The sequence below is a fragment of the Staurois parvus genome, unplaced genomic scaffold (genome assembly GCF_062004578.1).
Source record: "Staurois parvus isolate SC_StPar_1 unplaced genomic scaffold, SC_StPar_1.0 ptg000137l, whole genome shotgun sequence".
Classification (NCBI taxonomy): domain Eukaryota; kingdom Metazoa; phylum Chordata; class Amphibia; order Anura; family Ranidae; genus Staurois; species Staurois parvus.
Window position 1 is genome coordinate 11122992 of NW_028317933.1, and position 14516 is coordinate 11137507.

The following is a 14516-nucleotide window of genomic DNA, read 5'->3' on the forward strand; positions in this document are numbered from 1 at the left end:
TACATCAGGTGTCCCCTTACATTAGGGTCTCCATCAGAGCCCCCCCCCCCTTACATCAGATTTCCCTATCAGAGTGCCCCCTTACATCAGGTGTCCCCTTCATAATGCCCCCTTACATCAGGGTCCCCATCAGAGTGGTGCCCCCTTACATCAGATTTCCCTATCAGAGTGCCCCTTACATCAGTTTCCCCATCAGAGCCCCCCTTTGCATATGATCAATTATCCTCATCAGAGTGGCCCCTTACATCAAGTGTCCTCATCAGATTGACCCCTTACATGGATTTTGCCATCAGTGTACCTCCTTACAGCAGCTGTCTGCATTAGACTGGCTCATGGATCAGTGGATGTACTCTCAGAGAACTGGAGGGGCACAACTAAAATCTGGGGGAGGGGGCACTGCCCACCCCAGCATCCCCCCTAGATCCAGCCCTGCATCTAAACAATTCTTACAGTTCTATGTTTAGATGAGTACAAAACTATATGCTGTACACAGCTACCTCTGACGTTTAAATGCCTGTGTGAATGATCCCTGAATGGGAGTATATTAGGGACATATTTTAAGTAGGATCTTCCTGTGCAGAAAATACATGTGCTCATGTGACTGAGCCCTTAGACACATACAAATCTTCAAATGCCTTTACATATCTATGTGTGTACACGTTAAGGCCAGGTTCACACTTATGCAGGTTGCGATTGATGCGTTTTCCCGATGTGTTTTTTCATGCATGTTTTTTATGCTTTTTTTATGCATTTTGCATTTTTTGGGATGTGTTTATCATTGCTTGGTTGAGGTTTCTGTTGTCATGGAGGAAACACACCAATAATGCATGTACATGCATTTTTCATGCATTTTGTATGCAATTCCATTGAAGTCTATTGAACCAAAAACACAATCTGCTGCGGGAAAAAAAGTCCCTGAACCTTTCCAAAAACTGCACCAGCTCAAAACGCACAGATGTGAACCAGAGCCATAGGAAATCATGTTAAATGGACTGTAGTGCATTTCTACAAACTGAGCAACGCACTGAAAACTGCATAAGTGTGAACCTAGGCTTACATGCCTGTAAAACCTGCAGAGAAGTACAGCCACAGACGAAGCTGTGCCCTATATTTTTATATGTGGATGTGGCTCTGTGTATGACCCAGGGGTGGACTGACCATTTGGAAACTCTGGCACTGCCCGAGGGCCCGGGGTCAGTAGGGTGCCCCATGAGATGCCCCTGGTACCTTTTTCATAGTCTTTTTTGAGTTTGGGCAAGGACACAGGGGTCCCATGATCCCCTATTACCCGGGGGCCCCATGAGTTGTCAGTCCGCCCCTGGTATGACCCCATTGATTCCTATAGTAGTCCTATTTAATCGTGATGTTTTACGCCCTGTTCACATTTTGTGCAGCTAGAATTTTTTTCTGAGTGATTCACACGCGTTTCCACGTGTCACGCATAGGCACGTATATGCACGTTTGTCGCGGCAAAGAAGCTCAGTGGCCAAATTTTGGCCCTGAGCCAGGAGCATTGTTACATGCATGCTTTTCCACGACAGTGGCGGCAAAATCGCACCTTGTTTGGAGGGCTTTTAAAGATGAATATCTCCCAACTGCGCGATGTGCATTTTGCCACGATTTTAGCTTGATTTGGAAGCATTGTGCTGATTCTGAATCTTTGAATCATTAAGTCCTCATGCACACGGGACGGTTTAATAACGCTGGTAACATTAGCTGTGTAAAGTCACATTAAAAAATGTGAGTTTTTCAGCTTTTTTTAGCGTTTTTGCATTGGTGTTTAGTGGCATTTTGACGCGTTTAGTGGCATTTTCCTGCGTTTTTCTGCGTTTGCGGTTTTTCTTTTTTTTTAACCAAAAAAAGAATGATTTTTCTTGGTCAAAATAACGCCCAAAAATGGCGGTTTGCGGCGTTTTACTGTGTTTTTCTGCGTTTTTTAGCGTTAGAGCATTTTTACAGCTAAAAAGCTCCTCTAGAAACCCTCTAGTCCTGGGTTTTTTCCCGGCCAAAAAATGTCCCGGCCAAAAAATGTCCCAGCCAAAAAACGTTGATTACAGTCTATGTGTGCATGGACACATAGGATATCATGCTGGGGGGTTTACTAGCTGTAGAAAAAAACATCAAAAGCCAAAAACAGCCGCTGTAAAAACATCTAGTGTGCATGAGGACTTAATATGAACAGCTAGAAGTTGGTGGAAAAAATGTCTCAAATCTCACATTTTTTTTCCACTTATGTTTAGGCACATTTATATGTGTATGGTGTTCAGAAATGCTTGAATGCAAACTCATTCTATTGGCTGGAATTTTCATATATTCTTGCCATTAGAATAAATGTGCATAAGCGTGCATTTAGGCATGTTTAGGTCCATTTGTGCAGAAAAACACAGAATGCTTCTCTGGCAATGTGTGCCTGGGCCAATTTTTTCCGCAATTGCACACTGCGCATAAAAACACGCTAAACCGCCTGCAAAGAAAAAAAAAATAAAAAACACCAAATGTCCCTGAGGCTCCATTCACACTTTGAATTTTCCTGAATGCACAACAAAACACACGGGAAAAGTGCGTTTTGCTGCATTTTAGAGATGCACTACCAAACACGCATTGCACTTGCAGTGTCACATCCAGCCATTTTGTATCTCAGGCAGAATCGCCGCAATTCTGCTCGTGATCCCAAAACGCTCTGCAAAACTGACATATCGCACCACGCTTGTTCAGATGCCATTCATTTTTAAAGGCACTGAAGTGCGGGTACGATTCTGCTGCGGTATATAGTGCTGCAATCACGGGAAACCACATCACGCAAAGCTTTCCGCCCCAAAAGAAGCTCCTGCTCGTTTTTGAGTGGCAGGCTTTGCACAATACGTTTTTCCACCATTTATCACGCAGAATTGCACCTGCATTTAGGTCCCATTGAAAATGAATGAACAAGCGTGGTGCGGTTTGTCAGTTTTGCAGAGTGTTGTGGGATCGTGTGCAGCATCATGGCCATTCTGTCTGCGATACAAAACGCCTATATGTGAAAAGATCCTGATTGTTAATGGCGCCCTAATCATGGTTAGCAGATGTGTGGTTTGTTGCGCATAGGGCAGCCCATTTAGGCCCTGTTCACACCTGAGCGACACTGCTGCATCACATTTTTAGACATTTTTTTTGCTCCAGAAATGCACTAAACAAGCTCATGTACCAGATTTTAGTTCTGATTTGTGACGCCATTTTTGTGTGTTTTTTTGGCTTTTGTGTTGAAGAGAAAACATGAGGGAAAAAGCACAACTGCTAACTGCAATTTGATCGGTATTAAAGTGGTTGTAAAGGCTCAAGGTTTTTTACCTTCATGTATTCTATGCATGAAGGTAAAAAACCTTCTGTGTGCAGCATCCCTCCCAGCCCCCCCTAATACTCACCTAAGCCCCCACTCGTTCCAGCGATGTGCACTGGAGTCTCGGCTATCCGGGGACTCCCTCTTCTCACTGGCTGAGACAGAAGTGGCTCCCGCTGCTGTCAGTATCAGCCAGTGAGCCAATGAGAAGAGAGGCGGTGGAGCCACAGCTCCATGTGTGAATGGATACATGGAGCAGCGGGTGCCCCCATAGCAAGCTGCTTGCTGTGGGGGCACCCGACAGGAGGGAGGGGCCAGAAGAGCCTGGGGGTGGGGAACCTGAGAAGAGGAGGATCCGGGCTGCTCTGTGCAAAACCACTGAACACAGCAGGTAAATATAGACATCTTTGTTATTTTTTCTTAAACATAAACCCAAAAAACCTTTAGAATCACTTTAGAAAATAATTGCTTCTCAGCCTCTTTGCTAAGATCAAGTGTAGTATCTGTTCTTATCAGTTTAATATCTGATACATCCCTCTATCTGGGGACCACATATTAACCTCTTGGCGCTGGAAGTACACATATATGCTTCAGGCTGCTCGGCGGGTGGGCCCTAACTCTGAGTGGTGCGCATATATGCAGCCCTGTTAACACAACTTACACGCTCCCAGCAGTAGCCAGTGGGGAATGGTAAGCTCCGGATGCATACTAGCAATCAGAAGCTTTCTGATCATGTGACTACTGTGGCAGCCAATCACAGCGGTCACATGACCCAAACGCCCTCCTGCCTTTTAGAACCCTTAAATGGAGGCGGTCAGTACTAAGGGGTTAGATGGATTTTTAGAACAGGGAGATGGAAGGGAGCTTGCTCTATCCACTCTATACTGGTATTGCAGTACCTCCAGGATTGGGATGAAAAAAAGCAGTAATGGCACCGATGTGCGTTTTTTACGTGTTTCTTCTACGTCCAGGTGTGAATGGGGCCTCTAATGTATGGTCTGCTCTATGTGCGATGCGTGAAAAATGTGCAAAAAAAATACCCATGACCTCAGAACATGTGTTCCCGCTACACACGTGTGAATGCGTGGCGTCTGTGTGCAGGAGGCCGTAGACCAGGGGCGGACTGACCATTTGGAAACTCGGGCGCTGCCCGAGGGCCCGGGGTCAGTAGGGGGCCCCATGAGATGCCCCTGGTACCTTTTTCATAGGCTTTTTTGAGTTTGGGCAAGGACACAGGGGCCTCATGATCCCCTATTGCCCGGGGGCCCCATGAGTTGTCAGTCCGCCCCTGCCATAGACACGATGAGCCCCTAGAGACTGGTTATGTAAAGATCCATCACCATTGTAGTGGCAGCACTTTGTCTGCCCCCCCTCACTGTGTGGTTGACGGTCACCTAGGAGACAGGGTCGCTGTCACTAGGTGACGGGTCAGTGGAGCACACACAACCTGCACTCCATCGGGGTCCCGGTAGGAAGAAGAAGGTAAATGGTGGCACCGCGTACGATGTGACAACGCACATGGGCACACACGATGGATGGCACGTTGCCTGTATCTGCCCCTTTAATTGGAATTAATCGTCTGTCACGCCGGACTTTTAAATGCTGACGTCACCATGAGTAACCGGTAACCACTCCCCCGTGAGTGGACTCTGATGTCAGAGGTGGGCGGGAACCCGAGCCTGGGCTTTAACCCAAAGCGGGGCCCCGCCTCTTAAAGGGGAGACGCTGCAGAGGGAGCAGGCAGGAGGGTGAGTGTCGGTGTGTGTCCCTTGTGTCTCTGTGTCACCGGAGCCTCTGATCGGTGCCCCGCCCACCTCTCTCCCCGCGCACACGTGGCCTCCCGGGGCTGTCTCCGGCAGTCTGCAGGATCTTCTATGAATGAGTAGGGCGGATCCCCCGGTCCATCTCCCTCCACGTCTGCCCGATCCGGAGCCCTTTGTGGCCGCGCTGTGTCTCCTCCCCGTCTCTCGCACTCTCTGGTGCCATCACCCTGGCTTTGTTACAGGATCTGTGGAGGCAATGTGAGTGCCATGGATGTCTATTGTGTCTGTGTCCCCTCCCTGTGCATGGCCCGGCTCCATCCTGGGTGTGTGTGTGGGGGCATCGCATTGTCTGCCCTTCTGGGGGCTGTGATTGGCTGCTGGAAGCTTTTCTTCCCCAGGATCCCTGTCCATCCGCACCCCTCCTCCTCCATCCCTCCCTTCCTAATACTGGGGGGCTGAAATGGCAATGTGATGCCAGCTGGGAGAGATGGCACGCTGGGGATGGTTAACCCCTGGGAGGAGCCCGCTGGGAATGGGGAAGAGTTAATGGTGACCCCAGGCCATACTCCTGCTACGTTCTCCTAGGGCTCCATGGTGCCAGGCGGGTCGCCCTCTCCGAGCACGGTGTGTCCTCATCCCTGGGTGGGTTAAATGAAGCTTTGCCTGCCATTGTCATCCTGCATGTGAGGGCAATCCTCCTCCCCCCCCCCCCCTTGCCAGTTGGCGTGCCTTCCCCCCTCGCTGGCGCATGGCATTGAGGTTGGCGCTGTTTACGAGTCTAGGCTGGGATAATAAAGCCTTGGGTTACGTTGTTGGCAACGTCAGGCGGACGCAACATATGACACACTCGGTTGTATTTTTTTTTTTTTTGGACGTCCCGGCGCATCTAGTAAATTGGTATTGCTGTCTGTTCATTCATGGTAGGAAGTGTAGAATGGGAAGTGTTGGAGTCCTTGATGGCATCTGCTTTATTCTGTGTTCTTTTGGTGGGGTTTGTGTCCAGACAGGATCAGAGATGTATTTATGGTACACATACCTGCTTTACCATAATGGGGGGGTTTGGTCCATGCTGGGGGAATCTGAGATACATTTATGGTACACGTACCTTGGCGAAAGGCTTGGTCCATGCTATGGGGATCCGACCGCTATATATATGGTACACACACACACACACCCATGTTCTCATAGTGGGGGGTTTGGCTCATGGAGGGGCATCTGAGATATACTTATGGTACATGTACCCGTGTTCCCTTGGTGGGTGGTTTGGTCCACGCTGGGGAAGTCTGAGATATGTTTATTTTTATAGAACACGTACCGTGGTCGGGAACTTGGTCCATGCTGGGATGATCTGAGATGTATTTATTGTGCACATACTTGTGTTCCCTTGATGAGATGTTTGGTTTATGTGGGGAGCATCTGAAATACATTTAAGGTACACGTACATTGGTGGGGGGCTTGGCCCATGCTGTGGGGATCTGAGAGCTATATATATGGTACACACACAGCCAAGTCCTCACAGTGGGGGGTTTGGCCCATGGAGGGGCATCTGAGATATTCTTATGGTGCATATACCCTTGTTCCCTTGGTGAGAGGTTTGGTCCACACTGAAGAAATCTCAGATACATTTATAGTGCACATACCCTGGTCGAGAACTTGGTCCATCCTCTGGTGATCTAAGATGTACTTCTGGTACACATTCACCCTTGGTTGGAGGTTTGGTCCATGCTGTTGGAATCTGAGAGAAATTTATGGTACACATACCCGTGTTCCCTTAGTGGGGGTGGGTGTGGTCCATGATGGGTATCTGAGATATGCTTATGGCACACATACCCTTTGTGGGAGGCTTGGTCCATGCTGGGGGGAACCTGAGATTTATTTATTGTACAGATAACTGTGTTCCCTTAGTGAGGGGTTTAGTCAATGCTTGAGAGGTCTGAAATATATTTATGGTACGTATGCCAATGTTCCCTTACTGGGGTGGGGAGTTGGTCCATGATGGGGAGATCTGAAATATATTTATAGTACACACACAACAATGTTCCATTGGCCAGGTTTTTGTTCATGCTTGGAAGCTCTGAGATATGTTTCTGGTACATGTACCTATATCCCCTTGGTGGGGGGTTGGTCTATGCTGTGGGGATCTTGGTTATATTTATGGTACACATACCCCTAATCCCTTGGTAAGGGTTTGGTCCATGCTTTTCAGATCTGAGATAAATGCATTGTACACACACTCCTATTCCCTTGGTGGGGGTTTAGTACTTGCTGTGGAGCTCTGAGATCTATTCCTGTTACACCATGGGCATTCTGGTTTGTCTACCTGCTGCTGCAGATGTCTGCTCTGGTCCTTTGTCAGAAGCTTAGATGTCAAACATTGCTGCATGTGGTCTCAGCCAGCTTTCCTGTTATTGCCGCGGTTCTTTTAATAGCTATCAGAGCTTCTCTGCAGGGATTGCAGGCTCCATCATAGGTGTGACTCTCAACCTGACTGTGTCTTTGGAAGGAATCGTGATACTCTGGATGAGGTTGGTTCGGATAGAAGGCCTGCTCCATATGGGGGAACTTAAGGACATCTGCTACTACTTCTCTTATTGAGGCTCCCAAACAGCTGTCACAACAATAGGGGGGAGTGAAACAGAATGCGAGAGTATTTCAGGTGCCGGCCTGGGTAAAGTTCACCAGGCCTCCACTGATTGTCATTATGTGGTCTATTTCTGGGCATTGGAGTGATATTTCTAAACTACTGAATTTGTGATCTTCAGGAGGGTTACAGTTGGTAAAAGTGGTGCTGGCACTCCTTGTTCCTGGTCTGTAGAGTAGCACCATAATACAATGTGTATTACAATAATGGATGCTTCCTACAGCTGGCTCTTTATTAGCCCCGTGTCTGAGCTGTTTAGCTGTTGATTGGATTTGGGGGTCTGTGTGAGGTTAGAACATTGGATTATTCTTTTTCCTTGCCAGCTAGTTCAGATCTATAAATAGGCTGGAAAGAAGTTCATCATATTCTCCCTTTTATCGTTTTCAGTGATTGAAAACAAATAGCAGAACATTCGTTTGGAAAAGTGTCAGAGTTCATACAAATATGAGGCAGATAATAAAGGATGCACATAATATTCCAGAGATGGCTGCTAGTAGACCTAATGAGCTACTGTGTTGATATCCGATTGCTGTGCATCTTCTGTGTTCTTCAGTGTAACACTTTATAAAGGCCAATGTTTACCAAGTACTCACCTTAACTCAAGTACTCCACGACATGTGTGGTCAAAGCACTTAGAAGTGTACAAGTGTTTTGAAACAAAATAAAAAAAAGATGCTTTGGCAGCACTGTTGGCATCCAATTTTATCTTTAAGATCAACGTAGTTAGAAGTAGTTGGTCATCTTCAATTTAGATTTTACTTTTAATGTTGAAGATGTTTCTTTGCTTCCTCAGTTCTGAACAGTGAACTGAGGAAGCCTCTTGAATGAGTTGCAAAATGTCTTCAACACCGAGGAAGTTTCTTGGGTGAGTGGCAAAATGCCTTCAATACGGAGGAAGCTTCTGGAGTGAGCGGCAAAATGCCTTCAACACGGAGGAAGCTTCTTGAGTGAGCGACAAAATGCCTTCAACTCGGAGGAAGCTTCTTGAGTGAGCGGCAAAATGCCTTCAACTCGGAGGAAGCTTCTTGAGTGAGCGGCAAAATGCCTTCAACTCGGAGGAAGCTTCTTGAGTGAGCGGCAAAATGCCTTCAACTCGGAGGAAGCTTCTTGAGTGATCGGCAAAATGCCCTCAACACGGAGGAAGCTTCTTGAGTGAGCGGCAAAATGCCTTCAACACGGAGGAAGCTTCTTGAGTGAGCGGCAAAATGCCTTCAACACGGAGGAAGCTTCTTGAGTGAGCGGCAAAATGCCTTCAGCACGGAGGAAGCTTCTTGAGTGAGCGGCAAAATGCCTTCAGCACGGAGGAAGCTTCTTGAGTGAGCGGCAAAATGCCTTCAGCACGGAGGAAGCTTCTTGAGTGAGCGGCAAAATGCCTTCAGCACGGAGGAAGCTTCTTGAGTGAGCGGCAAAATGCCTTCAACACGGAGGAAGCTTCTTGAGTGAGCGGCAAAATGCCTTCAACACGGAGGAAGCTTCTTGAGTGAGCGGCAAAATGCCTTCAACACGGAGGAAGCTTCTTGAGTGAGCGGCAAAATGCCTTCAACACGGAGGAAGCTTCTTGAGTGAGTGGAAAAAGTTCTTTAACACTACAGAACTAGGCTAGTTGCATGGGACCACTACTATATCCTTTAATAAATAAGTACATTCACAGAGAAGTCAGATCAACAAAACACAAACCATCCACAGACACAAGATCAGACCCATCATTGGTTCTACCTGTTTTGGCCTAGAATTTATCCGTGATTGCCGCAAGATGGGGGTCTGCTGTAGGAGAGGGACAAATTGATTGGGTATAGTAGAAAACCTGCCCCAACTACTATTGCTGATGACAGTGCCTACCAGTATTGGGCTTGTTCTCCTCCCGTCTATGTTGGTATACACCTACTTCCGTACAAGCTTATCGAGGGCTGTGCAGTGCTTGGGAGACTTGCCATGGAAAGCAAATAAAAGCACAGTTGACATATGTAAGTGTAAACTCTTACCTGTTTAAAGTTTTGTAATTTGGTTCAAATAGCCGTGTATGCCTGGCATCCCAGACTGTACAACCAGGTCCTAGAATTTTCTGCAGACTATAATAATTAAACCATCCACTGTGTTGTCCATACAGAGCAAAGCAACCGGTTTACAGAAACTGCTGCTCGTCGTTTCCATTTGGTCCTCCACTGCTCTGTTTACCCTATTGTAATAAATACATATAGTTTTCCCAAATGTGCGGTCTGTCTTCTCATTTTTCTGTATAAAGTGCAAAAAAGAAAAATGTTTCTACCAGGGAAGGGAGAGTCTTTTGGAAACATGTAGGCTGTGGCTTGAGGTGACATCCTGGATAATTTTAGCAATTTTCCCAGATGCTTCCATCGCAGAGCAAGACCATTAATACGTGGAAAAAATTCTGTATGTTCTGACAAAGCATGCTGTGATCCCTAAATTGGCAGCCCATCCCAATATTTCAGTATTTAATAGATGCTAGAGAGCCTATTGGAGAGATCTGAAGTTCAGTTCCCATGTCTGTGACCATTATGAAGAGTTGTCACTCTTCTGTTGGATTATTTATTTTCTATGATGAAGAGGCTATTATATGCTGGGACACTAAAAGGTTAGTGGGGACACCCAGAACACCCATATAGATGGGAATCATGGCAAAGAGAGGTCACTGTCTGTAGGTGGCCACATTTAGCAATATGCGAGCAGTTTACATTTGAGTGAGTTCTATGTACATGCATTCTATTACAAAATGAACGCCTAACCAATTTGAATAACACACACCGATATTTGGTGAATCAGAGAAGAGTGACAAAATTCCACCAGGGCTTGACTGTCCTGGCAGACGAAATACAATGTGAGCGGGGACGGACTGACAACTCATGGGGCCCCCGGGCAATAGGGGATCATGGGGACCCTGTGTCCTTGCCCAAACTCAAAAAAGCCTATGAAAAAGGTACCAGGGGCATCTCATGGGGCCCCCTACTGACCCCGGGCCCTCGGGCAGTGCTCGAGTTTCCAAATGGTCAGTCCGCCCCTGATTGTGAGCCTACTAAATCGAATAGTTTCTTTTGGTTTGCAAAGATTTTTTTATTGATTCAATTTGATCATTTTAGCTGCATTCAGTGATTGCTTTTATGATCCTAGTTATGTGTGGCCACCTAAAGGACCCTTTTACACTTTTCTGTTTGTTGTACATTAATGCATGCCTGTTGTGTCGTGCGTTGTGTAAAGGCAGCCTGTTCATGAATGAATGAGTCCACCTATACATCAGGGTCCTTATCGGAATAACCCACCCATAAATCTGAGGACCCATTGGATTCAACCCTTATGTTAGAGTTCCCATTACCACTGTAATCAAGCTTTCAGCAGGGCAGGAGCCAAGAGGCCGAACAGGTTTGGGTGGAGAAGTTTCTGCCTTCTTGTTAATGTTGGGGCAGGCCCGTCATTGGTTGCCAGTACACCTGTGGGAAAAGTGGAAGCCATGGGCAGCCTCCCAATTATTGCACATTGAGGATACATCACTGACCCTAGCTGATGACCAGATAAAATCTTTTATCGGGCCACAGTTTGCAGACCCCTGCTTTACACCTATAAGTAGCAAGGGTCTGACCTGGTCTACTAGCCTCCAACTATAATTTCAATAGACCGTCCCTATAATGTTTCTGTAGATATGTAAAATAAAGTGTTTGGTCTGAATACATTTACTGTAATAAGGCTGGGTTTACACCAGGGCTGTGGAGTCGGTAGATAAATACTCCGACTCCTCAGTTTTGTGTACCTCTGACTCCCCGACTCCGACTCCTCTGTATTAATATGCGAATGTATTTTATACATTCCTTGAAGGAAAGAAAGGCAACATACATGTCATTACCACAGGACTACTGGCTGGGAAGCCAACATTCTACTGTATTGAACAGTTTAAACAAAAGACAAACACAATGAAAACAACAAAGTTTTTTATTAATTTTTTTTTATTAATCAAGTGGCTGGATAGTAGCAGTAGGCATAAACATCAGGAACAGGAACTTTACCAGTCCAAAAATACAAACCACATTATTTGGTTGTTTTAGAACAAAAACAAAGCTTATCTATATGAACCAAAAACAAAATCTGTAAAACCTAGAAATGGTTTATGTTCATCTTGAAATGTAGTTATAGGCTTAGCAAATGCAAATCAATTCAATGTAGAGTTCTAAGGAAGAGAATTGCCTCTGCCAGATCCTCTTTCATAGAGGCTTTTAAGTCAGACTTTATTATTTTTAGGGCTGAAAATAATCTTTCGACACTGACTTGGGTGGGTGGCATTGCAGTAACTATTCTGGCCACATCACTAACGATAGAAGTAGAGAAGTCATTAATTATAACTTTTTGTGAATTGGGACACTTAAACTTGCTTTTTTTTTTAATTCCAATCTAAATTTAATCGGAGTTGGAGTCGGAGCATTGTTTTCCGACTCCAGGTACCCAAAATTTCCTCCGACTCCACAGCCCTGGTTTACACTGGTGCACCGTGGTTTTGGTGCAGTGCGACTGTATTGCGTTTTTTACATGCGGTTTTTAGGTGCACTCCCAATGACTTCTATTAGAGCGTGCGATTTCATGAAGGCACATCAAAGTTCTGCATGCTGCATCTTTTTTGCGCTTTCAGAAAATGAACGGTCTAATAGAAGTATGGGAGCGCACCTAAACCAGCATGTAAAATACACAGACAATCTTGCTGCACCCACACCAAAGTGCACTGGTGTGAACCCAGCCTAAGTCTCTTTCCTGGCTCACACACAAGTTGGTCATATGTCAGACCTTGCAGCTGTGGCACTGCCCGGAAGGCTGAGCGTTGGCCAACTGCCGAGTACTCCTGGCTGGGTGAGGAATGAATACAGGATGTATACACAGGGAGCCGGCTCTCTAGTGAGGAGTTGTTAGGGAGATTGTATCACTGACCTAAACTGGAACTATGGAAACAGCCTCAGACAGCTGTCCTGGTGACTGCAAACTGCATATGATCTTTGCATACATCTCCGCTATGCACACTCATGTTTGCATGGTATGTATTGCCATTAGAATGAAGATTGTTACATTTTTCTTACTAATCCCCCTTTTTAAGCCAAATCATTTTGGATTTTCTAAAACTTGACATGTTCTAGGCATTTTTGCTAATCTCTGTTCAAAAACATGCATTTACTTGTTTAATTACCTTTTGCACACTGCAATTTTTAGACCGATCTGTATTGAGTTGGTGCCTGTGATGCTCACAACAGGATCAGAGATCATAGCTGCCTGTTGTAGATTCACCTATAGGAGCCCCTGTTCTCTTAGTGTTGCTAAACCCACAACCGTAAAACCGGTCTGTATATGCAGTTGTTACACTCACTGTGGGACTTAAGGGGTTAATCCTTTGCAAGGCTGTTTGATCCTGTCTTCTCTGTTCCTCCCCTTTTTCAAATGACCACCTCTTATCTCCAGACTGAACCATAGGCATTCACATGCTCAGTTTGGTGTGTAATGCTAGAGAGGTTTTTTTTTTCTTGGGAGAGTGTATGTGATCAGCACAGGGCCAGTCCGCACTGGTCAGACAAAGGTCGGGGGATTTCTATCATCCTAGAGCAGAATGAAAACGCCTCCGACAAGCTTTAGCTACTGGTGGGCTGGACACAGAAGCCACAAGACTGTTCTAACTGCTGATGAGAAAAGGTATTTAGCAGTTTATATTTACTAAAATAATTGCACTTCCATCTACTGTGGGAGACCAGATATAGTGAATGCAGGGTATTGGGTTTAGTAACACTTTAAATTATGCAGACCTGGTGGATGCCCCCAAGACTTATTACACAGTTATACATCCTCTGGCCAGGTGGCACAAGAGACTGAGAAAGGATACAACAAAAAGTAAACTGTGGTTCTTGGGAGTGTCAGGCATGAACTGATGTTCCAGCAGGTGTGCAACCGATGGTAAAATCCAGTGACTCAGTGGTGAGGTCAGGTGAAAGACAGTAATGTATGAGGCAGGCATAGGTCAGGGCAGACAGCATAATCCAGTGACAGGCGCAGGGCAGGCAGCAGACAGTAGCATAATCCTGAAGCAGGCAGAGGTCAGGGCAGGCAGCATGATCCAGGGACAGGCAGAGGTCAGGGCAGACAGTAGCATAATCCGGACACAGGCAGAGTTCAGAGCAGGCAGCAAACAGAAGCATAATCTTGAGGCAGGCGGCAGAGAGAAGTGTAATGCTGAGGCAGGGAGAGGTCAGGGCAGACAGTAGCATAATCCAGGGACAGGGCAGACAGTATCATAATCTCGAGGCAGACAGAAGCGTAATCCTGAGGCAGGCAGATATCAGGGCAGGCAGCAGACAGCATAATCCTGAGGCAGGGAGAGGTCAGGGCAGGCAGCAGACAGCATAATCCTGAGGCAGGGAGAGGTCAGGGCAGGCAGCATGATCCAGGGACAGGCAGAGGTCAGGGCAGACAGTAGCATAATCGACACAGGCAGAGTTCAGAGCAGGCAGCAAACAGAAGCATAATCTTGAGGCAGGCGGCAGAGAGAAGTGTAATGCTGAGGCAGGGAGAGGTCAGGGCAGGCAGTAGCATAATCCAGGGACAGGGCAGACAGTATCATAATCTCGAGGCAGACAGAAGCGTAATCCTGAGGCAGGCAGATGTCAGGGCAGACAGTAGCATCATCCAGGGACAGGAAGATTTCAGGGCAGGCAGCAAACGGCATAATCCGGAGGCAGGCAGAGGTCAGCGCAGGCGGCAGACAGAAGAGCAATGCTGAGCCAGGCAGAGGTCAGGGCAGACAGTAGCATAATTCAGGGAC

The 14516-nt window shown here is 46.5% G+C and overlaps 1 protein-coding gene and 1 pseudogene across 1 annotated transcript in view; both read left to right on the plus strand.

The window, feature by feature from the left end:
- The window catches only part of DLGAP4 (DLG associated protein 4), a 255491-nt gene that overhangs the window by 177414 nt on the left and 63561 nt on the right, over positions 1-14516 (plus strand). The window lies entirely within an intron of this gene.
- LOC149465808 (U2 spliceosomal RNA) lies at positions 3781-3951 on the plus strand (annotated as a pseudogene).